Here is a 13,454-nt window from a genome sequence, read left to right as displayed (position 1 = left end):
TTCCCTATTAAAAAAATAAGGCCTGAGATATTGCAGTGAATTTTCAGGAGTTCCACACATGTGGATCAGATATGAGGTGGATACACAGAAAGTATTTAAAATATCAGTCTTATTCAGTGTCCTCCCTGCCCCAAATATGCACATCAGTATGAGTGATAAAATTCCTAAATTCCTAAAGTTATCAGCTGGCACTAAATAAAGGACAAACACAATTATAGTCAAATGCCCATGATTAAATACCTTTCTTCTGAACTCTCAATCTTTACAAAATGGTACCAATAGCAATGAAGGGTTCAATCAGGAAAGTAGGGTAATCCATGGATCATAGCAGATTCACACCAATTTCTTCACATTATATACTAACAGTTCTAATAAGTAAAAATAGAAATTTAATATTATAATAGTAGCTGTTAATATTTATTGAGCATGTACTATATGCCAGATGTGATACAGAATGGTCTGCACATATGATCTCACTTAGTATTTTTAACAGTCCCATGAGTTAGGTACTGTTACTAACCTCTTTTTACAGATCAGGGCACTGAAATACTCTAAGATTCTCAGGTAGCTAGTTAATAAGGCAGAGAAATGGACTAATAATATTATACTGTAAAATTTTCAAATGCAAAACAAAATAAGACTTTTCTGATTAAAAATCATTAATCAGAATCTCCTAATCCCTCGGCATCTCTTTTAATCAGGATGTTCTCTTCCTGCAGTATATTCTGTCTTTATCATACTATTCAAATGATAGAGATGCATTTAACATCTAATTATTTTAAGTAATGTTGATATAATCAGCATCAGAACTTTAAGTTGTGGCATTAATTCTTGATTATCAGCTGTCAAGTCTTTACTGTAATTACATGGGTTAATAGAGTGAGTCACTCACTCCTGTCCTATTGAGTACTAATTCATTCATTCAGTGCTCATTCTGTGCCAGGTAGGCATGGTAGTAGACCCCTAGGATACAGTTATGAAAGGGAGTGGAATGGAGACGAGAAAGAGAGAGAGAGGAAGAAAGAGAAAGAAAGAGGTAGTTCCTCCTTAGAATAACTTATAGGGAAAGTTTTTGTTTCAATTCACTAAGAATAACATAAGTATGTATCATAAATATGTATTTATTTTTCTTTCCAACAATCTTGTGTAGTGTTATAACTTCCCTTTATATATCATGAAACTAAGACTAAAAGGATTACATGGTTTACCAAAAGGACAGTCAGGATTTGAACCCCAATCTGTCAAACTGTTTCACTATACCTTTTTTTTTTTTTTTTTTTAGGTTTTTGTCATAGGGTGTGTGCATTCACTGAAGAGAGACAGAGAGAGACAGTAAGAGGGAAATTGAGAAATTACTCCCCAGGGGGCTTTGGCCAAGCTGCAATTCCTTCTCCTCCATTCTCCTCCTGGGATTTTGGGGGCACACACACACACATACACATGCCTGACGTGATTTTCAAGCCACCAGGTACAGGACTTGAACTGTGATTGGCCATGTGGGAGTCTAGTGCCTTAACCACCATACCATCTGCTGGCTTCTCTACTATTAATACACTATTTTATCTTCCAAGGAACATGTTTTAATCAGTATGGTGTTACAGAAAGAAATACCAGGAAAAGTTTTGGACTAGTCCACTAATCGTATTTGACTCTGAGATTACTCAGATCCAAGAAACATCGTCATTGGTAAATGTTATTAAAATCTATTGGTTTTGAAAATAGTTGGGTCATGTATAGCCGTTGATGTTTGTTTCTTTATTTCTGGTCACAGATTTAATAAGACATAGATACTATACAGTGAACAGGTGACTTAATATACAAAAGTAAGTTTCGAAACCAGCGGACAGTGTAATGGTTATGTCACTAGACTCCCACATAGTCAACTATGGTTGTAGTCCTGGACCCAGTGGCTTAAGCTCACATCGGGTATGTGTGTGTGCATGCCCAAGAGACCTAGAGAAAAATTAAGGATAAGGGATTGTGGCGTGGCCATCCCCCCAGGGGGTGATTTCTCCCTTTCTGTCTCTCTGTTTCTCTCTGTCTCTTCAGAAGCACACAAACCCTATAGCAAAAATCTCTTTTAAAAAAGTAAGTTTCATTCTTTCACTTAGTTACTTACATGATGTAAAGGAAGAATATTTGACAAATCCCTGAAGACATTTAATGGAGGTGTTCCAAGCATAGTCTGATTGCTAAAGAAATAGTACTCGTTATGTAGGCTGAAAACATTAGCAAAGGAATACTCGTTATTAAAAACAATAATGTATTTGTGGGACACAGAAATGGTTTATTACCAGTTGGTGATGACATGTATAGTTTTCTCAACTGGACTGGTCTGAGGTGTATTTCATGCTGCATAAATTCCCTTTATAAGCTAAATGATGTATAGTGATTGAATGTATAAAATAATAAAATACATTTAAAAAAGAAAATGCATATTATAAAAAAATTAAAACCAGTAATGTCATGTCATTTTGTTAGCATCTTGGCATTCATTTTACTGCAACTTGATTGATTTTTTTTTTGTTTTAATTGCCAAAGAGTGCTTGTACTTGGCAGATAGAGAAACAGAAAGAGAGAGAAAGAGAAAGTACCCCTCAATTGGGCATGATTATGCCATAGTCCCTTATTCTCCATTTCTCCATCCTGTCAGAAATTTAGACATGCACGAACATGCCCAGTGTGTCTTTCAAGCTTTTAGGGCCAGAAGTCAAACCATGATCAACCATGTGGAATCTGGCTTTCTTAACCACTAGGTTATGGGGCCTATCCAAAACTTGATTGATCTTTATCTGACCAAGCTTTTCATTGACATTTTGAAACCTTACCTATAGAAAAAATTGGGAGATAAAGAATGAGCCATTTCAGGTCACCCTGATTCCCCTTTTGGTAGGGTTAGAGAATCAGTAGAGAAAAGGCTTAGAGATGCCCTAACTTTGGGATTTAACAAAGCTTGCATTCCACATTTCATGAAGTTTTAATTTAAATGCTTGAAATTCTAAATGCTGCTGTTGGAGAAGTAAGAAACTATTTCTTCTTGCCCTTGACTGAACCATGTAAAACGGTTTGCCATTTTATGTGATATCGCTGTGACTAGTAAGGTGACCATGCTTCTGATCTCATTAGAAGAAGATGAGATTGACACTGCCTAAATCTAGGTTATAACTCCCATCACTCCAGCTACTAAATAACCTCACAATTTCTGTCTTTGTTTCCTTTTCTCATTTGCCATTGAGTCTGCTTTTCTTTTTTGGAAACCTCTATATTATGACTGGAAGTAAGTCTGACACTAAGATAGTATAATGATTATATCTGCCTCAGTTCAACACACCTTGTAATGAAGGAGTTGAAAAAAGATAGGAGACAATTCAAGGAATATGTACGCCAAGTTTTTTTTTTTTTTTTCCAAAGAAAGAACAGGTTCAACCATAGCCACATTTATAGAAGGGTCCTATCTCTTCAGGGAGGAAAATAAAAGATAATTGCTAGCTTGTGTCCCAAAATGTTAAAGTTTTCACAGAAACAGGAGCAGCCTTACAAATGACAGAGCCACTGTCTTATATTTTAATTCTGTACTTGTCAACAAGATCATAAAATTTACAGAGGGCAACTCTCTTTAAGGAATTTGCCTGTTACTCCTAGGCTCTTAAGATTTAAAAGATTTTTTGCTAGTGGCTCATATAGTAAAAACTGAAGAGGATCCGAGTCCTTAATGGAATCTGGACTTTGGCTTTCTTTTTCTTCTTTAGGATTGAATCAACTGCCCTTTGACCCTGCCAACAACAACGAGCCCTTGCAGTTTGGTAGTGCCAGCGGCCCTCTGGTCACAGAAGGCCTCATTGAGAATGGAGGGGAATCAAGCAAGAAAAGAAAGAGAACAAATGCTCCTTCAGGTAAGCTAGGTGATAATGCACTGTCTTAAGTCAGTGCTAATGGCTTAGCATTTCCCCAGACCCTTGTATGTGGTGGTTATGGTACCAAGACTTGCAGGAACTACAGAAATGAGAGCGTCCTTTGCCCTCATGGAACTCATGAAGGGATAGAGAAAGGAAAAAAGTAGATATACAAATAATGTATCATAAAATATTATCAGTGCTTTGGTAAATGTATAAAAGGAAAAGGCCTGTGGGAGCACAAATAGGGGAGAATTTTAATTCAGCCTTAGGGATTATGGGATGCTTCATGCAAAAGTGACATTTTAGCTGATCCTTCCTGAATTGTTAGGCATGATACAAGAGAAGATAAGGAAAGAGCATCAATTTAGGTAGAAAGGTTTGTGTGATTGGTTTCATTGTACATTTGCCTTCATATGTGTGTGTGCCAGGCTGCTCTCACTTTTACTTCTAATACAGGTAATTGCATATATTTCATCTTCCCATGGTCAACTCTGTCCCCTCAAATACACTTCGCCCACATGGGTTTTATGCCCTTATAGTTTTATAACAACTGGCAAACAGTCTCCTAAATATTATATAACAACCAATTGAAATTTTAGCCTCTCCTGATAGCCCCTCACCTACCCCAATCCCTCCTGTCTCATTGGCCCATTCTCATCTTAAATTTCTTCAAAAGGTATGGGAAACCAGATCTTAATTGGAAAATCCTATCTTTTTTCTTAGGGTTTTTTATTAGTTTATTTTGTTTTTGTTTTTGTTTTTGTTTTTGCTATGAGGCACATGTGCTCACCAGAGAGAAAGAGTGAGAGGGAAAGTGAGAAATCATTCCCCAGCTGCAATCCCTTCTCCTCCATTCTCCTCCTGGGATTTGTGTACCCATGCACACATGCCAAGTATGATTTTCAAGTCACCAGATCTAGAACTTGAACCATGGTGGGCTATGTGGGAATCCAATGCCTTAACTACCTCACCACCCGCTGGCTCCTGGAAAAATCATACCTTAACTGACCACTTGACATCTTGATGTTTCATCTTTTGTTGCCTGGTCATTCATCTGGAAATAGAATCCCTGATAAAGAGACTGATCTGAAATTTAGAGATGGGCTTAAAAAATATTCAAGTCTTTTATTTTAATTTTTACTGTTTTACTTTTAGCTTGTGAAATGGAACATGTTTGCAAACATACAATAATCATACCTGGCTCTTAAGTCATAGATTTTTCTGCTCATGAATCAAGACGTTTGTTAAATATGAGTTTGGAAAACAAAAATACAATAAAATATTAGCTAAATGGAGCCCTCAAGAGAAGGGACTCAGAGAGCTGTGTTTTCTGGAGTATAGAAAGGGAGCATGTGTAGCTAAGAAACTGGCCTGAGTTCTAATCCTAGCTCTCTGTAGCCTAAAGTTAGTTGCTTAATCTCTTAGTTTCACTTTCTTCCACTGTAAAGTGGAAGTTACACTGGCCTCTTAGGATTATTATGATGATTATTTGAAATGATGTCAATAAGGAGTTTAGCATAGTATCTGCACATAGTAACCGCTTAATAAATATATTCTTATCATCATTACTGTATGATAATATTATGATCTTAATCTTTCTATGCATCAACGTATTTTACATTTTTAGGTTAGCCCTATGGGTATAAATTGTGTGTGTATAAACTTATCTGCTTATTTATTTAACTTTTTTTTGGAGAGGTTTTTTCTATAGGGCTCCTATGCTCTCCAGAAAGACAGAGAGAGACAGAGAGACAGAAAGCAAGAAATCGCCCCCCAGGGGGAATGACCATGCCACAGTCCCTTCTCCTCTGTTCTATTCTCAGGATCTTGGGCACGCACGCACATGCACTCGGCATGAGTTTTAAACCACCGGGTCTGGGACTCAAACCACGGTCAGCTACATGGGAGTTCAGCAACATAGCCATTACACCAACTGCTTATCTCATAAAATTTATTTAACTTTATTTAGTTATTTATTTTTTCATGTTTGACCAGAGAGAGAGAGAGCAAGAGCAAGTGAGAGAGAGAGAGAGAAAGTGAGAAAGCAAGCCACCGGGTCTAGGACTTGAACCACAGTCGGTCATGTGGGAGTCCAGCGCCTTTAACCACCATGCCACCTGCTGGCCCCCTTATCTGCTGTTTTAATGCACAAAAACATAATTTAAACTTTGCTTGATTACTTAGGGGGCATAATATCAGTCATTAGTTATTGTACTACACTCTAATTCTCAATTATAGTTTTCTGAGTTTACTAAGGAATACAGGACTTTTATTGCTACACTAAATTGTCCTGGACTATGGTAGTTTTTTAGTTATTGCAGCCATATTTTATACATGCCCTGTCTTATTTCTGCAGCCTGCAGTCATGTCTTACTCCTCTCAGTGTCCCTTCATGTAGCAGCCCTTTTTCTCCTGCTGATCAGTTATGAATTAAAACAAATCAACAGAGACACCACACCAGCTCCTTCTTGTTCAAGTGTCAGATTAGCATGTTAAGTAAGAGTTAAATCAGGCGTAAATGGAACTTGCCATGGATAGAATATGCGAGGGTTAAAGTGTCAACTTGAGAACATTTGTTTTGGCTGCTCTAAGACCTTTTGTGATCATTTATTCATTTTCCCACTGTATTTATGATAAATGATGTACTAGTTTTGGACAATATTTGCTAAGCCATAGTTAACTCATGAGGGTGGAAAAAGGGTATATGCACTAATCTTAATTGTGAACTAACTTTAAAGAATGGCAGTTTTATTTCTAATGAACGTATTTAGTAAGAGCAAAGTAGCTACTGCAGATATAGGAATTTAACAGTAGATTACGCTAATCTATAATTAGCAGAATCAACTTGTATTCAAATAATGCATATGCTGAAGTTCTTAAAAAACAGTATGTTCTTTAAAATAGGTGAAATAAGCCCCTAGCAGGCTAAATTAGTTCCCTTGATGTCTTGTTCACACTATTTGCCTAGTGAACCATGTTTTTGTAAGAGTACAAAGGTAACTCCTGCTTAGGTTAAATTGCCACAAATTCCAAATTATTCTAGTCCAAATTAATGAGTTTTTACTATACAGCAAGTCTCATAATTGTTCAACTGAACATCTTGTGATATTATAAATGGGTAGATTGCTTTCTAGTATTAGTTTCTTCCTCTGCAGTGCTAGACAAAATGAAGAGGGAAGCTGTCTCCTGAAAAGGAACTTACTTCCCTCTTTCTTTGTCACTATTCCCTGCATTGTGGCAAGAGGGAAGTCCTTATAGGAGCTACCAACCATTTAGGCTCTAAACTAAGATTCATGTCCAGCCATTGCATCACTCAACCATTTAACTCCCTTGAGTCAAAACCATCTCACTCCCTCTCCTTCACTGCAGATGAAGGAGGGATCTTTGCCTGCAGTTCCAGTTCCTCACTACACATTCTTTTTTCCTTCCTTTCACATCCCTTCTCCTTTGCCCCCTTTCTACAAACTGCCTCTCTTTTGTTGAACTAAGACATATTTTTCAAATGTTACCAGTGACCTCCAAGTTGTCATAGTCAGCGGACTTTTGGCAGACATCAGCCACCTTAACTTCTTTGTTTCATTTTATGCTATTAACAACCCCACCCACCCCCTTTTGCTTTCCTTGACAATACACTTTTTAGGTTCTTCCTTTTCTGTCTTCACACATTTTTTTCTGATTTTCTCCCTCTCTCCACTGTGCCTGAACTATTATCCATATTATAGTTGAAGAAATAAAGGTTAAACTTATCCAAGGTTGAATGTCTAGCAGGTAGTTTAACCAAGCCTCCAATTCCAAAGCTGATTTCTAACTATTTTTTTTAGACGTTTTTGCTATAGGGTGTGTACGTTCACCAGTAAAACAGAGAGAGACAGAGAGACAGAAAGCGAGAAATCACCCCCCAGAGGGGATGGCCATGCCACAATCCTTTCTCCTCCATTCTCCTCTCGGGATCTCGGGCACACATGCACACGCGCCCAGCATGAGTTTAAGCCACCAGGTCCAGGATTCAAACCACAGTCGACTACGTGGAAGTTCAGCGACACAGCCATTACGCTAACTGCTGGTCCCTGATTTCTAACTATTATGCCATAGTTACTATGTCTGTAGATATCAGGAATCTATAGATATTAATATATTTTACTGAATCATTAATCTACAGTACTGAAATGTATATTAAGCATTAGTGGCAGACCAGGGAAAACTGTATTTGTGTAAAAATAAATAGGATAGAATAAATCAAGCGGAGCATTGATTTGATCATCTCTAAGATCCCTTCAAATGCTGAGATCCCATGGTTCCCTCTCTTCAGCTTTCTTTTCTTTTCTGCCATTCTCCTAAATAAGTCTTCAGAGGTATTTCAAATAGTTTGTGGGAAAATGGAATTAAAGTACAAGTTTTCTTGACACAAAATTTTTTCCAATCTATGCATTTTTTTCATAATAAACATTTTCCATAAACTTTGTAAGATGTCTCATATTTTGTCTAGGCTGATCAGCCTCCAAATGTACTGTGTTCATCTACCTCAGTGCCTTGCTCATGCCATTTATTTACCTTGCCTAGTATGTTTGCCCTCTTCTCTCACCTGTCAAAATCTCATCCAATTGACAGTGTCTAATACAAGTCATGCAGATCATCCTATATAGAAGCATTCTCTTGTACCTTGAAATTCCCTGGTCATTATATTCATATGACACTGATAATGGGCCACCTTGAACCACTGGTTATCTGTTCATGCCTTAGCCTTTTACCTCAGTCACCAGCCCCTTTTTGGAAGGGTCCAAACTCATGTGTCTTCAAGCAGAGATATGGTATCTTGCACAAAGTAGATGCGCAACCAATATTTTTTTATAGATCATGTATTTGGGTAAAGATTTTTTTCTCCTTTTGCCTGTATGTTCTTTGTTATTGTCTTGTCACTCCCAAGGTGGAGCTTGGCACAAAACTGAGCACTTGTCATCTGGTGTTGATCAAGTGGCAGTCTCTCTTGTCCCTAAGTCAAACTCAGACACTTATAAGAATACCCCCTTAGAGCAGCCACAAATCAATTTGGGTGCTTATGGAAAGAATACCTGGCCCTAATGGAATCCTTGCCTTATTATCAGATAATAGTTGCCCAAGGATAGCTGATAGGTGTAGTTTGAATGTCCTGCCTCAGCTGTCTGTGAAGTGAATCATTATTCTAGATTAGATACTACTGCGCTATCTGACCACAAACTCTTTGTGGATCTGGTTTCTTTGTACCTTTTATCCTATGGTTAGTTCAACATTCCTCAGAGTGTGTTTCACCTTTTCCCCTCAGAAATGTTTCCTCTGTGATTCTACAGCTGCTTAACCTATCTAGAAACCAATGAATCACTTATTCCAATGGTGTTTTATGGCAAAAGAGAAGATTGTTACTCATGTGAAGTTTCAATGCCAAGTTCCTTTCCCCAAAATTCCAATTGTTTCCTGGTTTAAGAGCCACCTGAATTTGTAGGAGCAGAGATACCAACCCTCTTATCAAGTACTTCCACTAAAGTGGAAGAATCCAAGTGTCAACAAAGCCAACCAGATGATGACTAAAATTGAATGCATAGTCTTAAACCACATCGTGGTTCACTAATTTCAAAGGTGTCAGGTCTCTAGAAGCATAGGTAACTAACCAAGACTAATTATGATGCCTGAGTGAACATCCAGATATAGATATAGTCCTATTTTCTTTTGTCTTTTCTCTATAGGCCTGTGTTGAAAGACAATTTTATGGTTAAATATTATGTTGTCTGGAAAGTCATGACATAATTTTCTGTTTCTCTATGCAAAAGTGCATCATGATTTTCCTGACAGCCCGAAAGTTGATGGCTAGTACTAAGCAGTATTGCCAAAGTTCATGTAAATAATGACTAGCTCAGTATGAAAAGAGAAATCTTCAGTCATTTTCCATTTGCAATAATGTTTGGATCCCAGGAATTTAAGATCTTTAGGAAGACCCTTTGATTAAGTAATATTTTACATCAGTATGATGATTCTTTCTCTTTATGTATTTTCATACTCATTGCATTTTACAGATAAGATGCTCATAATCAGAGAGGAAAAGTGACTTTGACTAAGGTGAACTAGGATCACCAGGAATATCATGTTAAGATGAGTGCTTCCAGAAAGTATATAATCTTGATCATAGTCTACCTGACTCAGTTCTCTAGATTTTTCTTAGGATTTCTGGAAGTCAAAATAGGATTTGGCAATATAAAGATGGTGAACAGTTCCAGCACTGCCAAGACTAGTCTAATAAGAGGAAATGGACTTGCAGAGCAGCAAGAAGAGGTTTGATCAGACGTAAGGAAGAACTGTATTGGAATGGGTTATTGGGGAAGTTGTTTAAGCTCACTTGGAAGAGAAATATAAAATGAGATGATCACTCAACTGCCTGGGAATACTTGTTTTTTTTTTTTTTGTTTGTTTGTTTTTTGTTTTTTTTTCCTTACCTAGAAGGGCAGTGAACCAAGAAACTTTTCTATGACACTTCAGCCCTTTAATTCACCTCCGATTCACAGGGCTGAAACTTTTACTTCACATATACTTTGAAGTCCACAAATGAAAGCATTGATTGTTTTTAAAGGGAGAAAATGCCACCATTTTATATCTTAGTGTGTGGTATTTCTAGCATGTCAGCTGAATTATTATATTGCCAAAGGCAAGAAGAGCCTATTGTTCCTTCAGATGGAATTAAAGTAAGAAAAAGAGTAGACTAATAGCCCTGCTCAGTTTCTTTAGTTCTGTGGACATTTTTATCTGATGACAATTTCAAGAAATAAAACCATTATCTCGATAACTAAAGTCTCAAAAAAGAATACTTACCTGGCAGGGGAAACACCATGATCATGAAGGTGGTTTTCCCAGGGCGAGGCCAACCCATTGCACTGCAGGTGTGCCGACCTCTGTTCCCAGGGCGAGGCTAACCCATTGCACTGCAGGTGTGCTGACCTCTGCGATTTCCCCAAATGCGGGAAACTCGGGTGCATAATTTGTGGGAGTGGGGGACTGCGTGCATGCTCTCCCCTGTAAAAAAAAAAAAAAAAAAAAAAAAGAAAGCTGACTTCCTTATCAACTGTGATATAAACTCAGTAGGACTGTCTTGGGGAGGGAAGACAGGGTAGTACAAATGAGGCAGGATAGAAAAATGTAAATACATCTCTCTTAGGTTGCCTCCATCTTTGGAATAGCTGTGGAATGATTTGGTGACTTCATTGCACTTAAGTCTTTAGAAGTTTTTCTCTCAACAGAGCTGAAATAAGTCAGCCTCATCCATTGGTAGTACAGAGCATAGTGGTGGATATTAAGTCATAATATTTTAGAGTTGGAAGCAATCTCATCTAACTCTGTCATTTTGAAAAAACCAAGACCCAGAGAAGTGACTTGTCTAAAGTCACATGACTAATTTGGAGGAGAACAAGAACTATTGGGTTTTTGGGAAAGTCATGACACAATTTTGCATAGAAAAATACATCATGACTTTCCTATGACCAAATAGTTATTACCAGATCTATATAATCATTTTAAATTGGCTAGGACTATGTGGCATGTAATTGATTCATTTTTACCATAGAAACCGTATCTATAACCTAGAAGTGCGACTTCCCTCATTCTAATAATATGATTCTAATAATATCACATGATTTATAGTATGTTAATTCAGTAGTACATGAGTCTCCATGATGTATGTTGATGCCACACAGGGGAGGCCCTTTGATCTCAATATAGAAAAGGAGCTTGAGACTGGGAAACACCTTGGAGGGAATTTCTTCTTTAGAGTTGCGCTCAGCCAGCTCAGTAAAACAAAGAAGAAACTCTTTGTGACACCTACATTACTTGGCAGGGGAGTCCTTGTACCCCCACCCCATCCCAGCCCATCCTTAAGATTACTCCATCTAAATGGGAAAACATTTTTGTAATTATGTTTTTGTTTGTGATCTAAACCTTGTTGCATAATTTGGTCTACAGAATTTCTTTCAATTTCTTGATGTTGGTCAAAGACTTGTCTGACAAATAAAAACTCAGTTTTGTAAAATTCAGCTTCAGAGTAAGAGGATTCTTAGATTTGGGGAAGTTGTTTTCCTCTCCTATTGGTTTAGTCAAATTCTCAAAGCAACTGTCATTCTTGTCCTTGGAGTCTATAAGGGTTTTCCTGGTCTTTATAAGACAAAGGAGCATATTCAGACATGTAGTAAAAAGTATGCTGAGAGTGGTGGCTTTAGTGTTGGATTCATGACTCATTATCAGTCTTTGGACCTTGGCTAAATCATGGAATTATATAAGCCATTTCTAAGCCTTAGTTTCCACATGTGTTTAATAGGAAAGTATATTGAAAACTGTCAGATACTGTTCTTATGGTTACTGCTACTGCTTGTTAGGATTTGGGAGTGTGAAGTAACCACACTGCCTTCTCCTTCCATTCTGAATCAAACTGAGGGGAAAAAAAAAGAAAACACACACACACGCACAAACCATGTGAGGAGCAAAATATGGTATCAGCCTTATTACAGGGGAAACTGTATTGAAGAACATGTCTTGAGCCTAATGCCTGATGAGGTTCCCTAGTATCTCTAGCTCCAAGTCTAGATCTTGATACCCACCTATGGGGATGATCAAATCAGCAGAGGAAACCATTTACCCTGTCATTGAGATTGATGACCTGTGTCAAACTTCAGTAGAAGCTAGAAATTAAGAGCAAGGAGAGCCCGCAGGCCTGTCTCTAGAACACTGTGCTTGTACCTCGACTAAGCTCTTCTCACTTTATGAGAGAGTCATCTCAGATGGACAGCATCAGACCTGAGAGCCAGAATACACAGGTTAGGCCATGAATGAGCACTCATCTTTATTCTATTCTTACCAGTCAGATAAGTCAATCTGCATCCTGTGCTAAGGGGCAAGAGGGGATGAAATGGGGTGCAAAGGCCCAAAAGAGTTTCTCTGTCCCCCTCATAAACAAAATGGAAGTTTCCTCCTCCCCATGGAATATGACAAATGGGACAAGAACCCCCAACGTTGATGTTTATTTTGAGATGAACATAACTTTGATTTTTTAGACTCCTATTATTAGTTTTATTTTTTTTTTATGCTAGGGAAAGCTGGTAGTGATTACCTTATAGTGAAGCAATTTCATTGTCATGAATCTGGAAAGCAGAATACCTCTGCTGCTATTTCAGCATTGTCATCCATATGCAGTTGCAAACTCTATAGGTCTTCCTTTTCTGCCATGATACTAAAGTAACAATTCAAATACATTTTTACTGCTAGCAAATACTTATGGAACACCAACTGTGTGCCAGACACTGTCCTAAGTATTCTAAATGTATTAACTTATTTCATTTTGACAGCAACTTAATGTAGTAAATACAGTTATTATCTTTACAGATAAGGAAACAAACACAGAAAAATTGTCTACATATTGGTTAGTCAAAAACGTCTTGATATATTTTTCTGTTTTTCTATGCAAAAAAATGTGTCATGATTTTTCCAATGACCCAATAGTATATAGAGGAGATGACATTCAAACCCGGGCAGTATAGTTCCAAAATCAGT

The 13,454-nt window shown here is 37.6% G+C and overlaps 1 protein-coding gene and 1 pseudogene across 4 annotated transcripts in view; both read left to right on the top strand.

Annotated features, from left to right (window-relative positions):
• ENOX2 (ecto-NOX disulfide-thiol exchanger 2) overlaps positions 1–13,454 on the top strand; it is a 348,870-nt gene that overhangs the window by 140,140 nt on the left and 195,276 nt on the right. For 2 of the 4 annotated variants that reach the window (XM_027767234.1, XM_027767235.1), the window contains exon 3: positions 3,750–3,893. The exons of the other annotated variants lie outside the window; for them this stretch is intronic. The gene's annotated coding sequence lies outside the window, so the exon portion shown is untranslated. The remainder of the gene's footprint in view (positions 1–3,749; positions 3,894–13,454) is intronic. 4 annotated transcript variants of the gene reach the window in all.
• Positions 10,723–10,934, top strand: LOC114005595 (uncharacterized; annotated as a pseudogene).

Source organism: Tupaia chinensis, unplaced genomic scaffold, assembly GCF_000334495.1.
Source record: "Tupaia chinensis unplaced genomic scaffold, TupChi_1.0 Scaffold144058_2, whole genome shotgun sequence".
Classification (NCBI taxonomy): domain Eukaryota; kingdom Metazoa; phylum Chordata; class Mammalia; order Scandentia; family Tupaiidae; genus Tupaia; species Tupaia belangeri.
The sequence above is the reverse complement of the archived record's forward strand: the minus strand, read 5'-3'. Positions and strand labels throughout refer to the sequence as shown.